The 22,475-nt window shown below is 37.0% G+C and overlaps 1 long non-coding RNA gene across 1 annotated transcript; it reads left to right on the forward strand.

Moving 5' to 3' along the window:
* Nucleotides 1-3,561: 3,561 nt before the first annotated feature.
* On the forward strand, nt 3,562-21,803 carry LOC145992723 (uncharacterized). The gene is made up of 3 exons (XR_014442201.1): nt 3,562-3,642; nt 17,754-17,812; nt 21,720-21,803. It is a non-coding gene; the product is annotated as an uncharacterized LOC145992723 (long non-coding RNA).
* Nucleotides 21,804-22,475: the final 672 nt, after the last annotated feature.

Genomic DNA, 22,475 nt, shown 5'->3' on the forward strand with positions numbered 1-22,475 from the left:
GATGGAAAAATTGTCATTCCCCCCCCCCCCCACCCTCGGCAAGCTGTATATTCGATTGACTTATATTCGTGTGTTAATATTGGTTATGATTATTGGTAAGGTGATAAGGGGTTGCATCATTCATTGAAACTTACGTAACTATGCTATTGGTTATACAGTATAAACAATAAAAATGACAATTATCTACTCTACTGGGAAGATAATTTACACCCGTAAGTTTTCCGAAACAAATACACATTTCACCTCGTATGACAAGAATCAGCGATGAAATTTCGTAAGTAGAAATTCAGTAGCATTAGTTTACCTGAACTTTCGCAAGATATGAAAAATTCCGTTTTTGAATTGTTGGATGGTAATGTCGTGACCATCCCTGATATTTTCCTTGCATATCAACGATATTTTTTTTTTTTTTTAAAAAATAGGGTTAGCAACCTCCCTCACCCTCCGAGATCGCAGTCGCCCTCACCCTCCACCGTCCTCACCCTCACAATTCTTCCGGAGGGTGAGGGTGAGGTCTGCTCTCACGAGGGTGAACACCTCTGGTTGAAAGAATCACGACGATGAGGATGAGTCATGATATGATAAAAGCACACAAAAAAACAATAACCAGGCCGGTATTTTTTTTTAAAAAAGGAATACACCTATTCGGTAGTATCCTCCGTCATTCACACATTTCTCAAACTTTCACACATGTCAATTTTTACTCTAATTGTTTCTCGTATATGAACGAGATGTGCCTCCAAACGCCCCGTCAAACAAAAAGCGGATTTTCCCCGACGAACACATTTTGGATGTAATACCACTCATAAATTAAGTTTCCAGAGACAGATATTAGGCATGAATATACCATAAAATAAATACTCCTTAACAATTACAAATAATTATAAGCTAACTCGTGCCCGAGACAGTGGCGTCGCTAGGCCCTTTTGGAGGGGGCTTCAGCCCCCCAATCCCTCGATAAGCCCCCCCAATTTTTAGCTATTATTACATACAGTATTTCGAGAAAACATATTTGAACAATTGTTAACATACCTCTAGATACATATTTTGGGAAAGAATCGTTTCGTTGTGACATAGTTTTATTTTAAACCACGATCTTACATCTGACACGTCATGTCTTTAGCTGGCAACAGTGCAAAAGATCGCCGTCATTTGTTCTATTTTTACAACGGTTGCTATGCGAGGAAACGGTAGTGGTGCGTTTTGTGTTACGGAGTTTGTGATATTGTGTGTTTGTTATCAAAGCTTCTTGTGACATTTACTGTTGTTCGTACAACAATGGACAAATTTATTATTCGAAGTAAGCGCCGGAAATCGAAAAAGGAAGAGTGTCATGAATTGTGTGTGGATTGTGTTATTGATAATTTTGCAAGAAATTCGAACCGCAGAGTGCAGCTGATACATAAAGACATAGTTCACCAGCATTTGAAAAAGAGGACAAGAATATCCATCTGTTTTCATAAAAATTAATGCAGTAAATCTATGTTAGTTTTAATTCCTTATGCTTGTTATATATTATTGTCTTATTAATCACTTTGCTATTTTCAAACATTAAAACTATTTACAATAGTAGTAAGTCATGTATCTGGTTGCAGCCCACCCCCCAAAGCAGATGGCCTAGCGACGCCACTGGCCCGAGAGTTAGAACGATGTGACTAAACTTCCCCGCTCTTGCTTCCGAGTTCGAGTCCTGGTCTCTGCAGTGTTTCATTATCAATGTAATCTAATTATCATCCATCCACATAGTTGCGATAAATTATAAATGTGTCATGGTAAAAACAGAGCAAAATAAGAACAAAAAAAATATTGTAAGATTACTGCAATGTCAGAACTACTTTGGGGAAAAAAAAGTGAACACCAGATCATTTTCAAACAGGCATTTGGGGAGAACTGTGTAGAGGTAGACAGACAACATACTCCCGAAACTTGTGAATCGAAATGACCTTCGGTACTGAAGTTGTGCGTTGAGAAAACTTTGCATGAGGCTCCTTAAGCGTCTTATCACGAATGCCTCGGTATTCGCAGTATTGTCAACTCATTTTTTGTCGAGAAAATCTTTTTTCTCCTATTTAATTTGTTTTTGATTGTTCTATTCCCTCCAGGGGTAGTTGTTTTTCCAACGAGGAATATTTCCCTCCATAATAACGTTGCTCCTAAAAAAAAAACACACACACACATACTCCTTTAGTTAGAAGTTATGGGCATGCATATTTCGTTTTTGACGAAAAAACGAAATTTGAAAAAACGCATTGTAGTGTTAATTTTTCATGTTTTTGAAAGGTGTGAGATGAATTTTGTGACCATGTTTTGTCACGAAATACTGCGAAATGAACTGCAAAAAGCGAAATTAACTCTTAAACACAACATTTAGAGTTTATTCACTGACGCGGCACCTTCTGAGGTCTGAATTATCCTGAGAGTTATGCAATTCCCGGAAAATTGATTAATTCTGTTGTTAATATTGGAGAAACAAAAATTGACTTCTTTACACAGAAATAAACTTAATAGGCCTACTCGGATAACTACATAAATGGGCTATTAGAAGTGAAATGTTAATTCTGTGGAATAAGTGTAGTTTTTAAATCAAATTTAGGATTATATTCACAATTTTAAAACCAAAATGTCTTTTTATATACCACTTTTGATCCAATTTTTCACCGCTATAACGCCGATATTTTTATTTTATTTACCGCTTTTGAACCCGAAATTGACTCAGTTTTTATACCGAAATTTTGCTTTTTTATTTACCAAAAATATGTGCCTCTAGTTATTACGTTTCTGCAACGTCCTTATGATAATCGACATAAAGTATCGTGAATGAAATTAAATTATGTGTGTTGAAATATGTAATTTTAGGTTGAGAACTTGACATTCATTTTTCAGTGGGGGGGGGGGAGGGTGGTCTTCCTTCTCTTCTTCCGGATGTCCATGCCCAGACTCAGGCACTCGTCCGAGGTCCCACGCTTCAGGGGGCCCTGTGCCAGATAAGATATAATTTTATGTAGGTATGGTTTATTTAGAGTTTGTAAGACGATTAAATAACTAGTTCCTAACTTGATTTTCCTGAATTCATGGATTGTTTTGGAATACTTAAAAATATCTAAAAATACTGAAATCATACTATTCTAAACAAAGCACTACCTACATTAAAATCGTGTTAAAATATTTAAATTAAAAACCGTTAATATTCGGAACCGCTTTTAGGTTCCGGAGTCGGAGTCCCTTGTTTGAATGAATCACATGCAATATGTTCTTAGACGTAAGATTCCTGCACAGCTGCTATTTGAACAAACAACCAATAGGGTTTCTCAGAAGCCACGTGTATTTGTTAACATTTACTTCATGCTTACTGACGGAGTATATTTTCCTTTTGTTTCAAGAAGAACCATTCCAGATTTCGTTTTACCTCAATTTTGGTTCACCAGTTTGATGCACGCTGCGAAACGGAGTGTGCAAAATCTCGTCTCGTTACCATCATAGTTGGCAACAGTGCTCATCATAAGAAACGAGCCATTTCTATTGGTCGTTGTAACATAACCTTCACCAGCTCTGGCTCGGAGGAAAAGAAGTGACACAAGTGAACCAATGCGAATGGCACGTACATTTTAGCAGACAAAGTTGTTCGAAACGATATTGTCTAAAGTAGTTGTATTTACGGTATAACCAGGACCGGAAAGGAAGAGCTCCCCTCATGCAGATTTGGCTACACTTAAAACTTGCTCAACATGTCCATATGAGCTTTTTGCTCAAGTGTGGAACCCTGTCTAATCCAAGATTTTTGTAAAAATGCCCTCAAATATTTTCTGAGAAAGGAAGAGCTCCCCTCATGCAGATTTGGCTACACTTAAAACTTGCTCAACATGCCCATATGAGCTTTTTGCTCAAGTGTGGAACCCTGTCTAATCCAAGATTTTTGTAAAAATGCTCTTCGGAAAGTATGAACCCCCCTCAAGCAGATTTGGCTATACTTAAAACAATGCCAAGTTCCCATATGATTTTATTGTTTATAGTGTGTTTTTTCTGTCAAAATCCCAGGAATCTTGAATTGATATAAAGCTCATAGGTACTGGGTCTTAGAACCTAGTGGAGTGTGGTGCATGGTTTTTATTGCCTTGTAATCGGGAGGCTCGGGTTTGAATCTTGGTAAAATGTGAAGCCTCTTCTGATGGCAAAGTGTTAATATTGTTGTCTTGAAAACAAGAGGCTCGGCTTTGAGTCCTGATAAAATATGAAGCCTCCCCTGATTGCAAAGTGTTAATATTGTTGTCTTGCTGGGAATCACCCAAGCCTAGTTATTGCTGTTGTTTGGTTATAAAAGCACCAGCTCAGCTATTAACTGCTGTTATATTTTTATGCAGGCAAAATTGCCTGATCAATACAATAGGAGAGGGGCGAACAAACATAATTAATTGCTTCCATGTTCTTTATAATCTTTTGATCAGTCCCATGTTTCGGCCAGCAATAAATTATTGCATGCCTGGGAGATTATATTTCTTGTATGCCAGCAGATATAATCTATATTGTGTCTTTTCAGAGAGAAATAACATATTATCCATCATCAAAGAGAAATTCTTTCTGTATGCCTGGGAGATTATATCTGTTGGCATAACCTGCACTGTGCCTTTTCCGAGGGAAATTACATGTCATTTGTCATGGGACTCAAAGAGAAATTCTTATCTACACTGTGCCCTCTTTTCAGGGACCATCCATCATATTGAGGAAATTCCTAGTATTGGCTTCTTGGATATTTGTCGTACAAACTGAATTGCATTTAGGTTTGGTCTTGTCGCAATAATATAAGCCCAAGTCTGTAACTTACAGAATAATTATTCCAATATTTCTGTATTTAAGCTTTTGGCAGATGTGCTGTGTTATTTGGGTAGGTAATATATATAAAAGCTTTTCTGCCACGAGCAGAGGTGCTATAAAATTTGGGTAAGTAATATATTTTCTGACGGCAAAGTGTTGGTATTATTGTTTTATAATCAAAGGGCCTCTGTGTTTGAATCGGGCCTCTAGAATTGCTCTGTGACCCTCTCATTTCTTACATCATAAACATATGATTTTTCACCTATGAGAATAACACTACATATGGTGTCATCAGGTAATGCCTCATGGAATTCACAGATAATTTTAATGTTTGTCCTGTCATTCACCACAACTTGTTTCCTTTTTGAAGTGTTAATTACAAACATGGGTCTCTGTGCTTTGAATTCATCTGGTGTGTAATACATGTCAGTATTGCCAGTAGTGACCCTTTTGAAGGATGTAAATGCCTCATATAATTTGAGGAAATCATCCTTGGACATGTCTAAATTGTAATTTTCTCTAGGAAAAACCTCATTTCTGCCATTTTTAAGATAAATATTCTTGATGTTGCAGTTATCAAATTTACTTGAATTTTTTTCCTGATTATTGTGTCTTCCAGTCTGAAACAATACCACTAGAAAATCAGGCATGTCATATTGAATACTGGAGAATGAATTTGTAGCATCAAACTCATAATAAGAACCAGTTGCGGGCTTCTGTACACATTGATATGTATAAAATTGTAGAGAAATTTGTGGATTTTTTTATTATATCAGCTTTGTATTTAAGAGCATAACTGGCCTCATATTCAACAACAGGGATTCTTAACTCCATAGTCTGAATAATGCATTTGCCTGCATCTGGTAGGGTATTAGGCAGAGCTTCCCCTGTAGAGTTTATTGTACTGTACCTCATCAAGGCATTATTATCATTGGCAGCTCTTCTAAATGTAATTCTTAAACCACCCTTCCACATAATATCTTTGTAATCTGAGAAGAATCCAGGCAATAGGCGCATGGGGAACAGCACTGTGTGATTTTTAGATAATATTTTCTCACCAGCCTCAAATCCACCTATTTTGTAGTAAGAAGCCTCGGTTTTGGATAATTTTAATGTGGCCAAAGCTGTGGAGGTAATGCCGGGATAATCTACTCTGTTTATAACAACGCCATGTTTTCTGATCTCAATTTCAGAGAACAGATGTGGCACAAAATTGTCCACCAATCTTATATTTGAATTTGCCGGATAATGTGTACCATCGAGCTTTACAACATCAAATTTGATGTATAGATCTGCTCTGTGGGGGTGTATAAAGCCATCCCCTACATCAAGATCAACCTCAATCTCTGTGTTGGGTTGATTTAAATTTGCAAATGTCCTCCTGTTTGGGGGGAATGATTGTAGCTCATAACTCTCAATATTTTCCATTGTATGTATTTTTATTTAAATATTAATCTCTATGATTGCAGTTGTTGTGGCTCCAGCAAAATCAACTAATTCTTCTGTTTCATTAGTGACCATCAATTCAATATTATCTATTCTATTATGACACACAGGAAAATATAATGTTGGGGATGGATTGTAGATGATTGGCTCCATGAATTCAGAATTAGGTTTGAATGTTGCAATGATTCCAGTTTGTTTGTGAGTGCCTATGCCATTTGATTTGGTGATCATACGCTCAGCCACATTGCAGTGAATATTCAGAGTCTCTATGGCTAAGAATTTAGGTATATTCATAGCAGTGTGTTTGATGCCTGCTTCAAGTTTTGTGTTGTTCTCAAATCCTAACAGCTCTCCTATAGTACCCAGATTCACTGTTTCTGTGGCAGATACAATTTCTACTCTGTGAGTGACAGAATTTTGACTTAACACTACACCTCTGGGTAATTGAGAATTTAAAGTGGATAGATTATATTGCCCTGGAGTGATGACAATTTTTTGATCCCCTACTGCAATTGTGTTGTTGTGGTGTGTAATATTAGGGATCAAGTACATGCCATAAAATGCTCTGAGAGCTATTGTTTTGGGATACACTATGTCATCATGCAATTTGAGTTTCAATATTGAATTTTGGCTGGTGAGATGGAATACCCCCATGATGTTTTAAATACCACAAGGCTTTTTGAAAATTTTCAATTGATGGTTTATTTATTTGAGACATATATCTAAGAACAGATAAACACAAATGTCCGCAATTAACATCTTTGAAGTTTTGAACACGGGCATTATTGTAATAAAGATTAGATGAATTTAGATATTTTACTAAATTTTCAGGTGGAACACCTCCAAATGAATCAAACACAAATGCCTCATCTTTTAAATATTTAAGATAACAAATCCAGTGAGTGCCCTGATTTTTGAACTTATCCAAATTAACAATGCCACACTCTTTGTTGAGTGGTTGTTCTGGTAAAGAATCAGACATGTACACACCTCTAAAATTTTTGATGCCCAGTGGCTTGATTAAAGCTTCAATATCTTGGTTTGTAAGCGGCTCTTGTTTTTTTTAACTTATTCATGGCTCTCTTAACACCTTTGCCTTGTTTCTCAATGACCAGGTTATGGCGCCTCTGCTCATCTAATTCTGCCTTATTTTTTTGGCATCTATTACTGTTTTTGCTATGGCGGCTGATCCCCCGACCAAGCTCCCCACAGCCCCGAGAGCAGCTAAGATGGCAGGGATGGTAAATATAAATCCCCCCACATGTGATTTTTTTCTAGATTGTTGTAATTTTTTTAATTGGGGGGTACTAAGTAACAATTTCATACCATGCCCCTTTGCAATACAAGAATTTTTTTTCTTGCGCTGCTTTTTGGTCAAAAGGCTGTCAATATGCCCAAGAGATTTGAGACCTGCATAAGGTATTTGATACATAACACCCTTGGCCTTCATTGTAGGTTTATTATATCTATATTCACAACCCCCACCCCAGTTTTTGTTTGGTGCTCATAGCTATGGTGGTTCCCAATGCTGCTATTTTTTCACTTAAAGAAGCATCTTTGCTTACAAATCTGCCAAATGCAGCCTCTTCTAATTTCTTGTCTGCAACATGTCTCTTGTCAAGATCAGAATGTGTGTTGTATGCTATGTCATGGTCTCTACAAGCAGCATCTAGGGGATTAACACCAGGATCACCTCTGTTTAATCTATGGTCCAATTTTGTACCGGGACCACAATACTGATAGCCTGGAATGTGTAGTTCAAATGGCAACTTGTTTATAATGTCATTAACAAGGCCCCGACCCTCAGAAATATTCCAAAATTTAGGTGGTAGAGTATTAATAATTTTTATGAGATATCCAATCCCCTTAGTGTCATTCACTATAAAATTAGACAATTTTGTGCTTATCATGTCCATAATTCCAACTTTTTCATTGTAAAAATTGTGGTTCCCAGCATTTTCCTCCCCAGCTATCACCAATAACCTATCTACAAGTTTCCTGACATCATCAACCCACACAAATTCTTTAGGCAGGGTGTTGTATTGTTTGATTCCACTGCCTGTCTTGATTTGTGACCATATGGGCTTGATTAAATTATTGTATTTTGCCCCACTGCTAGACTTGACTCTTTTTTGTGTGGGATCATTGTTCTGGTATAGAGCATCTGATTTTATTAATATTTCTTTGTAATATTCATAATCTTGATCTGTATAGCTGCCAGGCCTTTTCCGAGTCATCAGTTCCCACAATCCAGGTGTTCCGGGGTACTTAACAAAAGCACCTTTTTCTCCAAGACGAGATTCTGAATATACAATCAGATCATCTCCCATAAATGTTACTCTGAAATTGCCAATTCTATGTATGATGCTACCATCACGCTCTGTGTCAGCATATAAGCCAAAAACCTCATCTTTATTGTCTTTAGGTGTGGTTAAATATTTTTGAGCAAGAAGACCCAATTCAATAGGATCCTGAGTAGCTTCAATTCTTCTAGGAGCAATAGGACTAGGTGTATGAATACTGGAAAGTGGAGTGAATGGATAATCTAATATGTTCCTTGCAGCTACAGGTACAAGTTCTGTAATCAAATTTTGATTTTGCTCTGTAACAGTTTTGATATTCTTACCTAATTCACCAATAGCATCAATTATAGGCTGTTCTGTTTGTTTGTGTTTTTCATAGATTCCACGGTTCTCTGATTTCCATCCCTTAAATCTTTTTACAAGATAATCTCTTAATTTAAGATCATCAATAATTGGCCTTTTCATGGTTATTTATTTATGTTTCAATGTCCAGAAAATTGTTGATTTTATTTCTGTATTTGCCACTATTGGGTGTTCTTGTCATATCAATTGTGACAAACCCATAATTGTCCTGGTTCCAGCACCTGCTGCAAAACTTGGAAAAATCATTGTAGCTCAAGTCCCCACCTACATATTCATCATGTATGTGTTTGAGGTTGGTATGATCTTGATGAAACACACATATAAAATTGCTGTTGTCTCGGATCAGCTGCTTCGGTAATTTTGAAAAAGTCTGTGCCAGGTAGAAGCAATCAATGTTTTTGTGCCGGCCCTGTGTAAAGAAATTTCTAACCTTGTTTTGATTATCCAGTATAATGTCATCAAACACAACAACAGAGTTATCAAGACATTCATGGAGTGGCTTAACATCTGGTTCAAAAGTGGCTATATCCAATCCATCATATAGCTTCATCAGCTGCTGATATTTTAATTGTTCCAAGCTCTTAGAAAAGACATACAAGTGCCTGTTTTTCCAGTCTAACCAGTAGGGTGCCAATAAAAAATTATCAACTATTAGTGTAGTTTTACCACAAGCAGATGGCCCAACAATAAGACATCTAATATTATCAGGCAGCAAGTTGCCATTTCTCTTAATCTGCTGTTCAGGTTCTGGCAGCCTCTTTATACCATCCCAGGTGTTCATATTATTATTTTGTTTGCATCGATCCAGCTGTGTTCTGGGAGTCCTAGCCATTTGACAAATAACTTGTTGCCTTTTCTGCGGATGATTTTTTCTATGAGATATGTGTCAGGCTGTTTAGTTTTGCTGAGCTCTTGTTCATAGAACCTGCCTTTGAGAATTTCTCCTCGGTGATCTTTTATTATATATGTGTTAAGGGTCCCAGGTTTAATTTGAACCACTGTAAGTAATTCAGTGCTCCAGTTTCTTGTAAAACCTCTTTTGAATAAGTGCTTATATTTGCTGATTCTTACTTGATCACCAATCTTGTATTTGGCCTTTCTTATTGTTGGCTGGTATCTAGGATAATAAACAGTGCTGATCAATTTTTGCTCATCAGATGAAGTTACTTCAGAGGGTTTCATGTTGATTGTAGAATGGACCGAGTTGTTATATTTATGTAGAAGTTCTGGAAGAATATTAATCCATTTATAATTACCTTGAAGTGTAAATTGTTTATACATAAGATTTTTTAAGGTTCTGTTGAATCTCTCTACAATTGAGGCCTTGAGGTCACTGTAACTCGAATAATGTTGTATTGACTGGCTTTTAATAAATTGTTGAAACACTGAATTATAAAATTCTTTGCCATTATCTGTTTGCAAATAGCGCGGGGATCTTCCACTCTGATTGATGATTGTCCTGATGGCTTCTGTAACACATTTTCCAGTCTTGGATTTAAGTGGCAGAGCCCAGGCAAATTTTGAAAATGTGTCTATTACAGTGAGTAGATACTTGTAGCCCTTGTTGATTTTGTCTAAGTTTTTCAACTGTCCACTTGCCATTTCAATCAAGTCGCTCTGCCATAAATCATCTATGCCCTTTGTGACTACTGGGAGTCTCTTAAAATTATGTCTGGCCTGTCTGTGTAATTCATCAACAATAATTTTTCTAGACATAATATGTAAACAAGAATATTGCAACTATAGGGTGTTCAGCAGCTGAAACTACAGGATTTTCTAAATATAATTTGTCCCCTATTTGTATTTTAAATTCCAAAGAGCCATCATCTTCAACATATGCTGTTTCTAATGTATTGGGATCTGTAAAATCCTCTAACTCTACACTGGTGATTTTCACTTTGTTCTCAGCATTTGTTATTGATAAGGTGGGGTAGTGGTGAGCCTGTGGTTGAAGCCAATATTTGATCTTGATTGGTCTCAATGTGCCCCCAACAAAAAATTGGTAATAAAATTGTGCAGGGGACAGCATATATATTTTGCCACCTGGTGTAAATGGAGAATCATATTCTTTGTTGGGGATGCTGTACAATTCAAGAATTACTGAATGTTTTGGATTCTCGATTATGCCTGTTATTTCTTTTTCTGCTGTGAGCAATCTGCTTGTTACAGATTCAAGATGCTCATTGATGGTCCTAACAATCTCTTCGTGCCCTGGCTTGATTCTTATGTCCACAGCAAGTTTCTTGTATTGTTGCACAATTTCTTGTAGCTGGGTGGCAAAAACAGACAAAGCATTTGCTTGATTGGATTCCATGGTCCCTAGCTGTTGCTTGATATTAGCTACAATTTGTTGCAAATTTTCAACAATTGCCAATTTTGAATTTTGAGCAGTAAGATCATGGACCTGTCTTCTGATATCCTCAAATAGGGCATGCAGTTCATTAATATGTTGATTTGTTGGTAGAGTGGCCACTGTCTGTGTGAGATGTTTGATCTCTGCCTGGATATTCTTGATATCTTCTGATTTCAATATGCGATTCACTGCTCTCTTAATATTTTTAAGTTCCTGTGATGTAGGCAGATTTGACACAGTATTTTGCAAAAATTCAAGTGCCAATTTTACATTGTTTAATTCAGAAGCATCAGCCACATTTTGCATAGCATCTTGGAGCAGGGCTATATCTGCCTGAGAGGGTGTTGATTGTTGTAAAATTTCAAGTTTTGTTTGGATATCATCTATCAAGTGATGAAAATGAGATAGTTCAGATTCAGTGTTGAGGTTTTCAAGCTTTGTGATTTGTTGCTGGACACTAACAAGGGTATCTACAATCCCAGGCAATCGGGATTCTAGTACATTTGCCAAATCACTTTGCACTGCTGCTATTGTACCTTCAAGATGGGTTATGGAACTTTGAATTTTTCCAAAATCTTCATATGTTTCAAGTTGCAGCTTAATATTTGCTACACTCCGAGTTATTGCATTCAAAGCATCAGAAGATGGCAAGTTGTTCATAAAATTTTCAAGTGTCTCAATTTTTTCTTTAACCTCGGCTATGGCATTGTTCAGAGGGTCCAGATTAGGTATTTGGAGTGATTGAATCTGTTCTTTTAGAGTGGAAATCACTAGATCAAAATCTTCTTGTGATTTTATGCTTTTGACAATTGTTTGGAGCTGTGCCTGGACATTATTAATCTGCTCCTCTAATTGCTGTTTCAATTGCTCAGAGTTGTTAGCCTGGGTCTTAAATTTGGCTTGAAGAGCTGCTACAGCTTCTTCCAAACTTTGAAAATTATCCAATGTTGCCAGGTCAGTATATTTCTGAAGCAACAATTTGAGTTCAGAATCAATTTTAAGAAGAGGGTCCATGCATTGTGATTGCAAATTTGTAATTTCTAATTGAAGACTGGCATTGAGTGTAGTTTGTAAAGCTTGTAAATCACTTCTTAATTTCTTGACTCTGACATCAAGCATCAAAATCTCATCACTGTGATCTTCATGCCTTGTATGGCCAAAAATATCATTAGGCATTTTTGTTTTAGTGGTTATTTATTATAGAGTATCTGATTCTTAATTCTATAAAAAAAGGTATAAGCTTGTCATAAGATCCAGGGACCTCAATATATAAGCAGTCACCAGCAGAAACAGTATAAACAGTGCCAGAAATCATGTTTGAGTGCTTAATTCTGTAAATATTTCTCCCTACTGAAATTTTAACATCACCCTCAGGGGTTGTAATAAATTGCAATTGCCCACCTACAGGTAATTGGTAATGATTTAAATTATTGTTAAATATGTACAATATTTTGCCTGTTTTATCATCAATATCTGTAAGTATGCTGTTCAGATGAATAATTAACAAGCCACTCAGTTTAGACAGCATAGACTGTATATCAGGAGAGGGTTGTGGTGTTGGCAGCTCCATAATAGCCTGTTTTTTGAACCCAAATAAGTTCATCGGCATGTTTATTTATTTCAAATCATGCTCTGTATTTGGGCATTGATTCCCATTTTTCAAATCACAATGACCCCATGGTAGAGTATGTATGCCACATGATAAAATGCATCTCTTATCATCATGTGGGTCCAGAGCCACTTTTCTTACAATATTGCTGGTCAATAAGTGATCCACACTCTGAATTCTGGATTCTGATGTTTTGATTAAACTCTGGGATTTGAGACAATTTTCATAATCTTCAAATTCAAGCTCTTTTTCAACAGTTACTCTGCCAATGCCCTTGGCCTTTTTGGCAACAACGCCACTACATGTTTCAAAACTGTACATCTTGGCCCTTAACCCAGCAAATGCCACAATAACATCACCAAGTGTCTCATCTTTTAACTTGCCAGGCACCTTTTTGTTGTGGGGTTGAATTTTTGAATGTTCACTGGTATCAAAATATTTAAGCAATGCAGGCTGGGACATATCTTGATAAACATCTTCTGTCTGAATATCAAGAACAAAACTATCCGTGTCCATGTACATCAATTTTACACGATCCTTATAAAAAGGCTTCAACACATCATAATACAATTTTAACATATGTAATTTGGCCAATTCCAATATCACAGCCCCTACATAAATAGGTTTATCAAACTTAATTTTTGTTTTTTTCATGTTGAAAAGTGCCATATTTTCATCATAAATTCTTCTATAATTGAAATTAGGCTTTGCAACCAATTTTTTGCTCAGGCTGGGGTCAGTAATTATTTTAACATCGGTATGTTTTCTGACATTTTCAATTGTTTTGCCATATACATAATTGACCATCAATTTAAACAAGGCCTTATCAAATTGGCTCTTTGCAGATGTTCGAAGCTCTGTATTTGTATCAATATATGGAATCAACCATCTTGAGTGCCTGAACCTCAAAACTTTGCCAATTTTGGTTACTTGAACACCATTATGCATCAGGAACTGGAGGTTTTTGTAATATATGACATAGCCCTGTTTTGGCTCCAGTGTCATCATCAATTTCTTCTGTTTAGAGCCAGGTGAGCACTGAACCTCGGGAATTGGGGGCAGGTCAGAAAATTTGTTGTGTAAATTATCTGGAATTGTCAGATCAACCTCTAAGAAGAGGCCATTGTCACTGTCATCAAAGTCCTGAAGATCTTCAATATTGAAATCTTCAACCCATTCAAGCCCTGCATGTGGCAGTTTTTGCATCATGGCATAACCATACAGGCTGTTTGCATCTACATACAGTATATAATTTGATGGCCGTGCTGGATCATAATCAGCAATATATTTGTTATTTGCTCTGGCATATCTCTGAGAGCATTGCACCATGCCTCCTCTTATACATTGCTCCATAAACAAGTACATATCTTGATCTTGGATTAGATCCAATTGCATTTTAGTGTTTAAAAACATTGCAGCCCATGCTAGACCTGGGGCACTGTAAAAATACATTGGATCCAGTCTATAATTTTGCATTGATGATTTTCTGAATGCTTGAAGTATATCAGCTAAGAGGGTCACATCAAGTTTTAAATAAGCCATGTGATAATCACCAAATGTCTGGCATTTTAAATTGTTCCACATCAATTGGGCATGGTGATAATCATCATCAGTGATTCCAGATCCTCTGATTTTGCTGTAAAACTGTTGTTTTGGTGGCAAAAAACACTCATCAAATTTAGAAAAATCTGTAACATAATCATATGGATATACACCCTTCCGCCTAATTAATTTCAGGTCCTGATTTGGAAACAATGCACATGTAATTTTGAATTGATCATCAGATAATTGAGTGGCCAGTGTAGCCAGGCTAGCCGATAAAATTCTGTAAGAATCAAGAAATCTTATGTGAATAGGAACACCATTAACTTTAATTATTTTGCTAATAGCAATATATTTCTCATCATTTTCAGCTAAAATATTTAAATTCTGCTTGTCAAACCCCTCATATCTGATCAAATGATGAAAATCATAATTGGATGCTCCATGGCAAAATATGGGGACAAATTTTGGTCTCTTGATCTTAATATTACAGCTATTACACAGGGCCATTAAGAATTTACCATCTGTATGAGAATGGTGTTTCACCTTGATATTTGTATCTGAAAATTCAGAATCACATACCGGGCATTTTTCTGCATTGTTGAAATCTTCAATCTGTTTCTCTGTTAAAGGCAACATGGGTTTTGATTTTAATAAGATGTTAGATGCTATGTCATGGCACTCATTTTCTATTCTATGTGCAAATTTTTTGATGGCATCTGCTCCCATGTATAAGTGCGGCTCACTAGCTACACCATCCCGTATAACTATATAACAAAAACTGGAAGGTTCATGTAGCTGGTATGGTGTAATTGAAGATTCTTCAGGATCTGGATTGCAGAATGCAAGAGGTTTGAGGTTTGATTCAAAATCACAGACAATATATGCTGGGTGTTCCAACAAGGCTTCAAACTTTTTGAATTTTGCATTTTCACTTGGCATTGGCATCACCATATGAACAGGTTTATAATTGCCACAGTATTTCAGATGCTCAATTAACTTGTTTTTGGCAATTTCTGCACTCTCTTCACGAACCCCCTTCACCATTTTTTGACCATCAAATACAGTTAAGCATCTTCTGCACCACTTGAATATTGTATTGGATTTGTCTAGTTGTGTTCTCACTAAAGCTTCAAGATTATGTATCAGAGTGTAATGATATTTGCCATCCCCTTCAATTAAGAGCAAATCAATCGGAACAGCAGAATCATCATCAATTGTACTGATTCTGAGAGGTTCTATCAAGCAATTATCACGACCAGTGGAACAAATAAATACATTAATAGATAATTGTTTGCCATTGATATGCCTGGCCTTTTTTTTCAAATTTATCAATATTCTGAACAGACATTGGATATTCTAAACCCTTCATTGCTTCATTAAAAATATGTTCATGCTGTTTGTAATAACTTATTCTCTCAGGATGGCTTGAAACTGGATACAAAGCAGCTAAAATACACCACAAAAAGCATTTCTCATCATTATTTTTTATATTAACCACGGCTGTTTTGTTTTTAATATTTGCCGTTAATGGCAGATATGTAGATCCTTGTAATGGGCTGAATTCAGAAATATTAACATATAACTTGTGTGAAGAACCACATAGGCTCCATCCAGACTCTTTTCCAGCAAATTCAGAGTGTTTAATATTCAATTGATCCATCAAACTGCTTATTATTTTGTCTGAATTTGCATTTGAATATACCGGTACAGTTTCTGTTATGTGGGGCTGTGTAAATTTTGTGCCATTTGGTTTCTTATATTGTGCAAACAATTTGAGGGAGAGCTTATAAGAGCCATTTTGTGCATTTAGAATTGCCTGCAGATCAGGATTTACACTGTTCAAAAAATTCTCAATGCCACATCTTGGCTCTGATACAAACCGATAATCTCTTGATTGGCTATTAAAACTGCTATGGATGGGTGCATAGCGTGGCTGCTTTGCAGGTCCAGCATTAACAGGTGCTTCATGCTTCCTTTTCAGACCAGATGTAGATGGTTGTGGGGGCAATATTGATGACTGTGCAGAGCAAGTATCTTTATGTGTATATGTGAAGTATTGCATGCTATATTTTCTATGGTATTTGGGGCATATTTTTGTGGGAGTTCTGCATTTGTCTGGGTTACAAATCTTTTGGTGTCTGGCCCAATTAGAGCTAAATATATTTTTATGGCATTGGTCGCAATATTTTTGTTTTGGCATTTTTCTTGTTGTTTATTATATAAGATTTTCTGGGCTTCAATTCAAAACTTTATACTTAATAAAAATATCAGTTAGGTTCAGCTGTGTGATTTGTATATTTAGTGTATATACTTAATATTAATATTATTAATATTATTATTAATTTTTATCCTCGGTTTATTATATAATTTTTTTGGGTTTTAAATCAAAACTCTATGCTTATCTTATGACAGGTTGTAAAGCCAATAGCCTACAAGTGGAAAAAAAAGAATAAATATTCATTCACACTGACCTAGCACAAATGCCTGCACGGACATGCATGTCTAGAATAGCAATGGCCTTGTTATGTATTGATTTTTGTATAACAGGCTGGGACAGATATAAGCTTGACCCTAAATATGAGTGGATTACAACAAACAAGCTAGATGTAACAAATATCAGGCAAAATATTGTTCAATATACCAGAAATATGAATAATTATATATTAAAACAAACAGGCCTGTAAGTATGAGAAGCACTGTAACAACACATCTGTTCTCCTCAACCACTCTCACAATAGTGGCTGATGCAATTGTTTGCACGCAAAGCTTCATTACTCGGGAAGCAAAAATCAATACATAACAAGGTCATTGCCATTCTAGAGGGGCTCTGCATATAGATAAAAAAATTGAACCTGGTATCCAATTGAACTTAAACCTGAAGTAAATATGTATAGGTGGGTATAGGTTTTAGCTTAATTTAAGGTATAGCCAAAAAAATATCAATTTTTGACAAGTTTATGGACAAAAATCCGGCTGATGCAATTTTTGTAAGTATGGGCAAATCTGCTTGAGGGGGGTTCATACTTTCCGAAGAGCATTTTTACAAAAATCTTGGATTAGACAGGGTTCCACACTTGAGCAAAAAGCTCATATGGGCATGTTGAGCAAGTTTTAAGTGTAGCCAAATCTGCATGAGGGGAGCTCTTCCTTTCTCAGGAAATATTTGAGGGCATTTTTACAAAAATCTTGGATTAGGCAGGGTTCCACACTTGAGCAAAAAGCTCATATGGACATGTTGAGCAAGTTTTAAGTGTAGCCAAATCTGCATGAGGGGAGCTCTTCCTTTCCGGTCCTGGTTATACCGTAAATACAACTACTGTCTAAGGTTCGTCCTAAAGAAGTTGCACTTCGAACAGAGTGACTAATTTCTCATCATCAACTGAGGTTAGTAGTAGGATATTCATGTAATTTGTAAAATCTTAGTTTCACAATGAAGTCGACAGAGATTTTTTGAAAAAGGGGGGCGGGGAGCAACCGTTGATATGTAAAAGTGAATACTATAATAATAATAAAGTTAGAATTATTTTAAACTAACTAATGATAAATCATACTAAATTTTTCGAGATAATATTTTTCTTTGGTTGTTTTGCTGCACTAGTAATTAACCGAACTCTGAATAAGCTCTCTCTTCTCTTTATTCTAATTTAAATTTAACAATGCCACAATTTTCGGGTGGGGAAAGGAACACTTGCCGGTTCGATCTTTCTCCCTTTTCCAGGCCTCAGGTTCATGTTCATATTCCACGGACACTTCTTTGTAACGATACCAATCGGTACAAGCCACAAGTGTCCGTGGCTGTACAGTGGGATCCATGAGTATTATCGTGCAAATTGTCCATGACTATTTTCATTAAATTTTCTCTCACATTCTGTGTGTTTTTAAGTGATGAATTTTTATGTATGCTGGTGCAGAAATTGTCAACAGCTTGTTTTGAGTTTTCTCTTAATTCTTGAAGCTCTTATTGGGTCAAATAAAGTGCACGAACATGGTGATGGACAATTTGCACGGTAATACTCATGAATCCCTACATATACCGGTTGGTGCATATTTTGTGTTCTTTATTGCCCATGCATTTGTGTTTGTATTTTTTTCTTATTGTACGTCCTACGTTTTGGGTTAATCGCAACAAACATTTAACACACACACACAATGTGTAATTTTTAAAAAGCCCGTTCAGTTGGGATTTTCCCGAAATGAATTTCTCGTTGCCAACCAACCGACCGTATATAATAATGCCGTGAGCTGTTTTTCAGTTGCTTATTATCCTTGCATATTCTGCGTGCGAGTTGGAAGGGGGAGGGGCTTGTTGATGAACGCAGATGCTTTTTTATTCCCATGCTTGGCAGGTAATCATCGTTCCTCGAGTGCGTCTCCTACTTTTTTTGTTGGATTCATTTCTAGTCCCCTTCCCTTACAGCGAAAGACAAACGTGAGTTTGAAATAGGACCTTTGAAAAATAATAGTCCTTAAGCAGTAGCAGCGATTGAGTACGAAAACTTTTGGGGGTGTGGGAGGGCAAACACATTGGTAATTCACTACTTATTTGTAAAGAAAATATCTTCTGGACAAAATTTTTCCTTTTCATTTTTCTTCTTTCTTATAAGGTAGACATATAACCATTTGGAATGCTGTTCGTAATAATTATTTTTAAACTTCGTGCATAGTAACCTGATAAAAAGTTTTTGAACTGATTCAACTTTTTAAAAGTAATTCTTGGATGTCAGAAACCATAATCCATTAGCATATTCAAGAATAGGACGAACTATCGTTTTATACACGCATACTTCCTTTTTTAAAAACTTTCCGTGAGAAAAATATATAACCAAGCATCTTCTTTACTGTCTACAAATTTCTGAAATATGCTCATCAATATTCCCAAATCTTTATGCCTATCGTACACTTGGATTTTATTTTGATCAATGTAATAGTTATAGAAACTATATAATGAACTTTCTTAGAACATCTTAATACTTTACACTTTTGGTCAGCCTGAAGTTGAACATCATTATTTGTTAAAATACTCTTTAAAAAAATTGTATCATTTGCTCTATAGTAAACATGTGCTATATTTAAAACATAATGTAACATCATTGATAAAAACAGCAAAAATAATTGGGCCAAGTGGCGACCCTTGAGGTACTCCACAAAATATCTAACCAATCTTAACAGAAAATATAATAATTTTCAATGAAATTATATTATTTTAATGAGTTCATAATAGTTATTATTTTATAATTATAATCATGATAATAATAATGCTTATTTTTTACTATCAAATTTTATCAGTTGCTCGAACCTCCTACAAAAATTTCTGGCGACGCTCATTGTTCCAGCTTGTTTAATTGTACCACCGATTCATCGTGCTACAACCTATAACCCTATATAGTCCAACATCAAATTGAAGGAAGACTTGACAACAACGTAATGGAAGTATCCGTTGGGGCAGGTGTCACGAACAACATAGGTGCTGAGAAAATGTTGGACGAACATATCAGCGAGTTTCCGTCTGAATGCCTTGGCTGACGACTTGCCTTCTTCCTTTCGAGATAATGACTATCGCCATGAAGGAGAATAAGGTGTGCTGACCGAAGCAAGCACAACCGACTGCAAAATAAAAAGGCACAAATTACACACCATCATGTTCATTCACTTTATGCAATGTGGGCTTGAAGGTTCGCGAAACAAAATAATATCTTTAGCACAGAACAACTTATGAACAGCTCCATTTCTTGAAAACACATAAAGAAGTTTCCAGACCAAAAGTGAAGTGACAAGCAACACTTGAAACGAACCTTAAGTGACTCGACTGGGACTGGGCCGTTACAGCAATGGGTATCACATATCGCGCTTAAGTCAAACACCTTCTTCGTCAAGCGCCATATTTTGCCTTCCAACGTCAGGCAAAATGCTTCCGTTGTTAGGCTAAATGTAGTGTATTTATGCTAAGAGATTTAAACCTAACAAGCCTAACCTAAGCACGACAGCATTAGCATACCTTGTGTTGCCTCCGTCTGTAGGGTGCACATGCCCAGCGAGTGTTTTTTTTTCAGACTGGCGTCGCTTTTCTTCCACTTTTGGCTAATCGCGACCATGAGGATGAAATGAAATCGATGAAGGGATACTCATAAGACCACCAGGCCGTGATTTCTGGATTTACAGACTGGATAGTACATGGATGCTTTTTTAGGGATATGTCATGCACAATATTTCATATATTTAGAACTTTCCACTCTCAAAAATGACAGTCGAGGAGGCAGGTTTGCATTTACCATTCTGGGGTTTCCCAAGTTCTTCACTACATTTGTTTGAACATGTTCGGAGGGGGTCTAGCCCCATTAGCCCCCTCTGTGTACGCCAGTGTTTGCTATTACTGTCTCCAGCGCTCGTGCGGGTTCTTACAAAAACTTGGATTGATTGATTGATGATGGTGGGGCCTCCCCGTTGGCGCAGTGGTAGCGTCGTAGCTTTGTAATCAAGGGGTCCCGGGTTCGATACCCGGTGGAGGCACAAGTGGTTCGGATCCCACTTTAAACTGTAGGTCCAGTCCCGATTAGCCTTACTGTGCATAAAGTGGACTTAAAACACTAAATCAATCCAAATCAATCCAATGATTGATTGATGACGTCGCTTTTCTGTCACTTTTGGCTAATCGCGACGATAAGGATGAGTGATAATATGATGAAGGAACACCCATGCGTAGGTCGGGATTCGAACCCGGGACCCTTCGTGTCGTAGCACGCTGTACTAACCACTCCGGACAAAACCTATCGGCATCAGAATTACTATACTGTCATAGTACTACATATGGCCGGTGGCAACCCACCATCGTGAGGAAATTGAGGAGCCTCGAATGAGTAAGCGTAATTCGGTCGCGTAGACCTACTACAACGGCTGGGGATACGTCGGGCTGACCCCCGACTATTCCAATACTGGTTGAAGATCTCCACGCTTAGAGGTGACGAAGGAAAGCGTGGGAGGGAGACCCGCAGCAGGTAGGTAAGCCAAGGCTGTTACGCACAGGATTATTATTATTACATAGTACTACATAGTTTTTCTATGGTGAGTTTCTAAAATGTTTCACGGACTTATGAATAAAAGTGTATTAATCAAATACGTCGTCGTCGCCATTACCTTTACGTGGCGCCGCAACTTTTACTTTTCTTCGCTTATTCGGTGCCCTCTTTACCGCTTCACCCAGGGTGACCACTCCCTTCGTCATGCTGTCTGGAAACATGATTGTCTTGATTTTCATGTGTCATTGTTGTAATGGTATTTCTTCTCTGTTTTCCAGATATTGACAATGCCTTTGTTAAAACATTGCTGCTGCTGTTGCCAGTTGAAGACTGGGGGCATAATCCTTGGCTGCGTTCAGCTTGTGAGTTATTATTTAAGTTATTTTTTTAAGTTAATATCCCATCCATTGTCTTAATAAACATTTTCATGTGTTAATTATTAGGTGTACTAAATGAATTCACACGCGTATTATACTTTACTGTTTTGATTGTTCATATTGGAACTTTCCCCTCCATGTTTGAGCTCTCCAATACCAACCAAAAAAGATAAAATAGCAGACGATAGCATAAAGAAGCATGTAAAGTCCGACCGGTCTAAGAAAAACCTTCAGAAAACCAAGCCTTTTAGCCTCAGTTGTGGGAGTTTCAAGGGGGAAAAAAGCGGTGTTGTTACGCGCCTGATTTTTGTCCAGTCGTACACGACACCTTTTGCTGTCTACATGCACCCTTCTCTCGCATTTCAGAGGGAGGCAGGGAATCGGAGACCCATTCGCTTGCTCCGCGGCGGCAACCATTAGGTTTCGCCGTACTTGGTTGGCCTTGTTGAGGGTGTTAAAGTCAGATTATTTTCATAACAACTCCGCGAGTCCAGTTAGTGAGCCTACCAACAGTCCAGAGCGCGAGCAACAGGGATAGCGATAGGTGCTGGATAGAATTGACGCCAGCGGCTCGTTTGTTGATTGGCTGCTCCGGGACTTATGACTCGCTCCAAAACTTCCAATGCAAAACAGCCAGAGATGTTACGAAAGAAATCT

The sequence above is a fragment of the Lepisma saccharinum genome, chromosome 9 (assembly GCF_977018435.1).
Source record: "Lepisma saccharinum chromosome 9, izLepSacc3.1, whole genome shotgun sequence".
In the NCBI taxonomy this organism is placed as follows: domain Eukaryota; kingdom Metazoa; phylum Arthropoda; class Insecta; order Zygentoma; family Lepismatidae; genus Lepisma; species Lepisma saccharinum.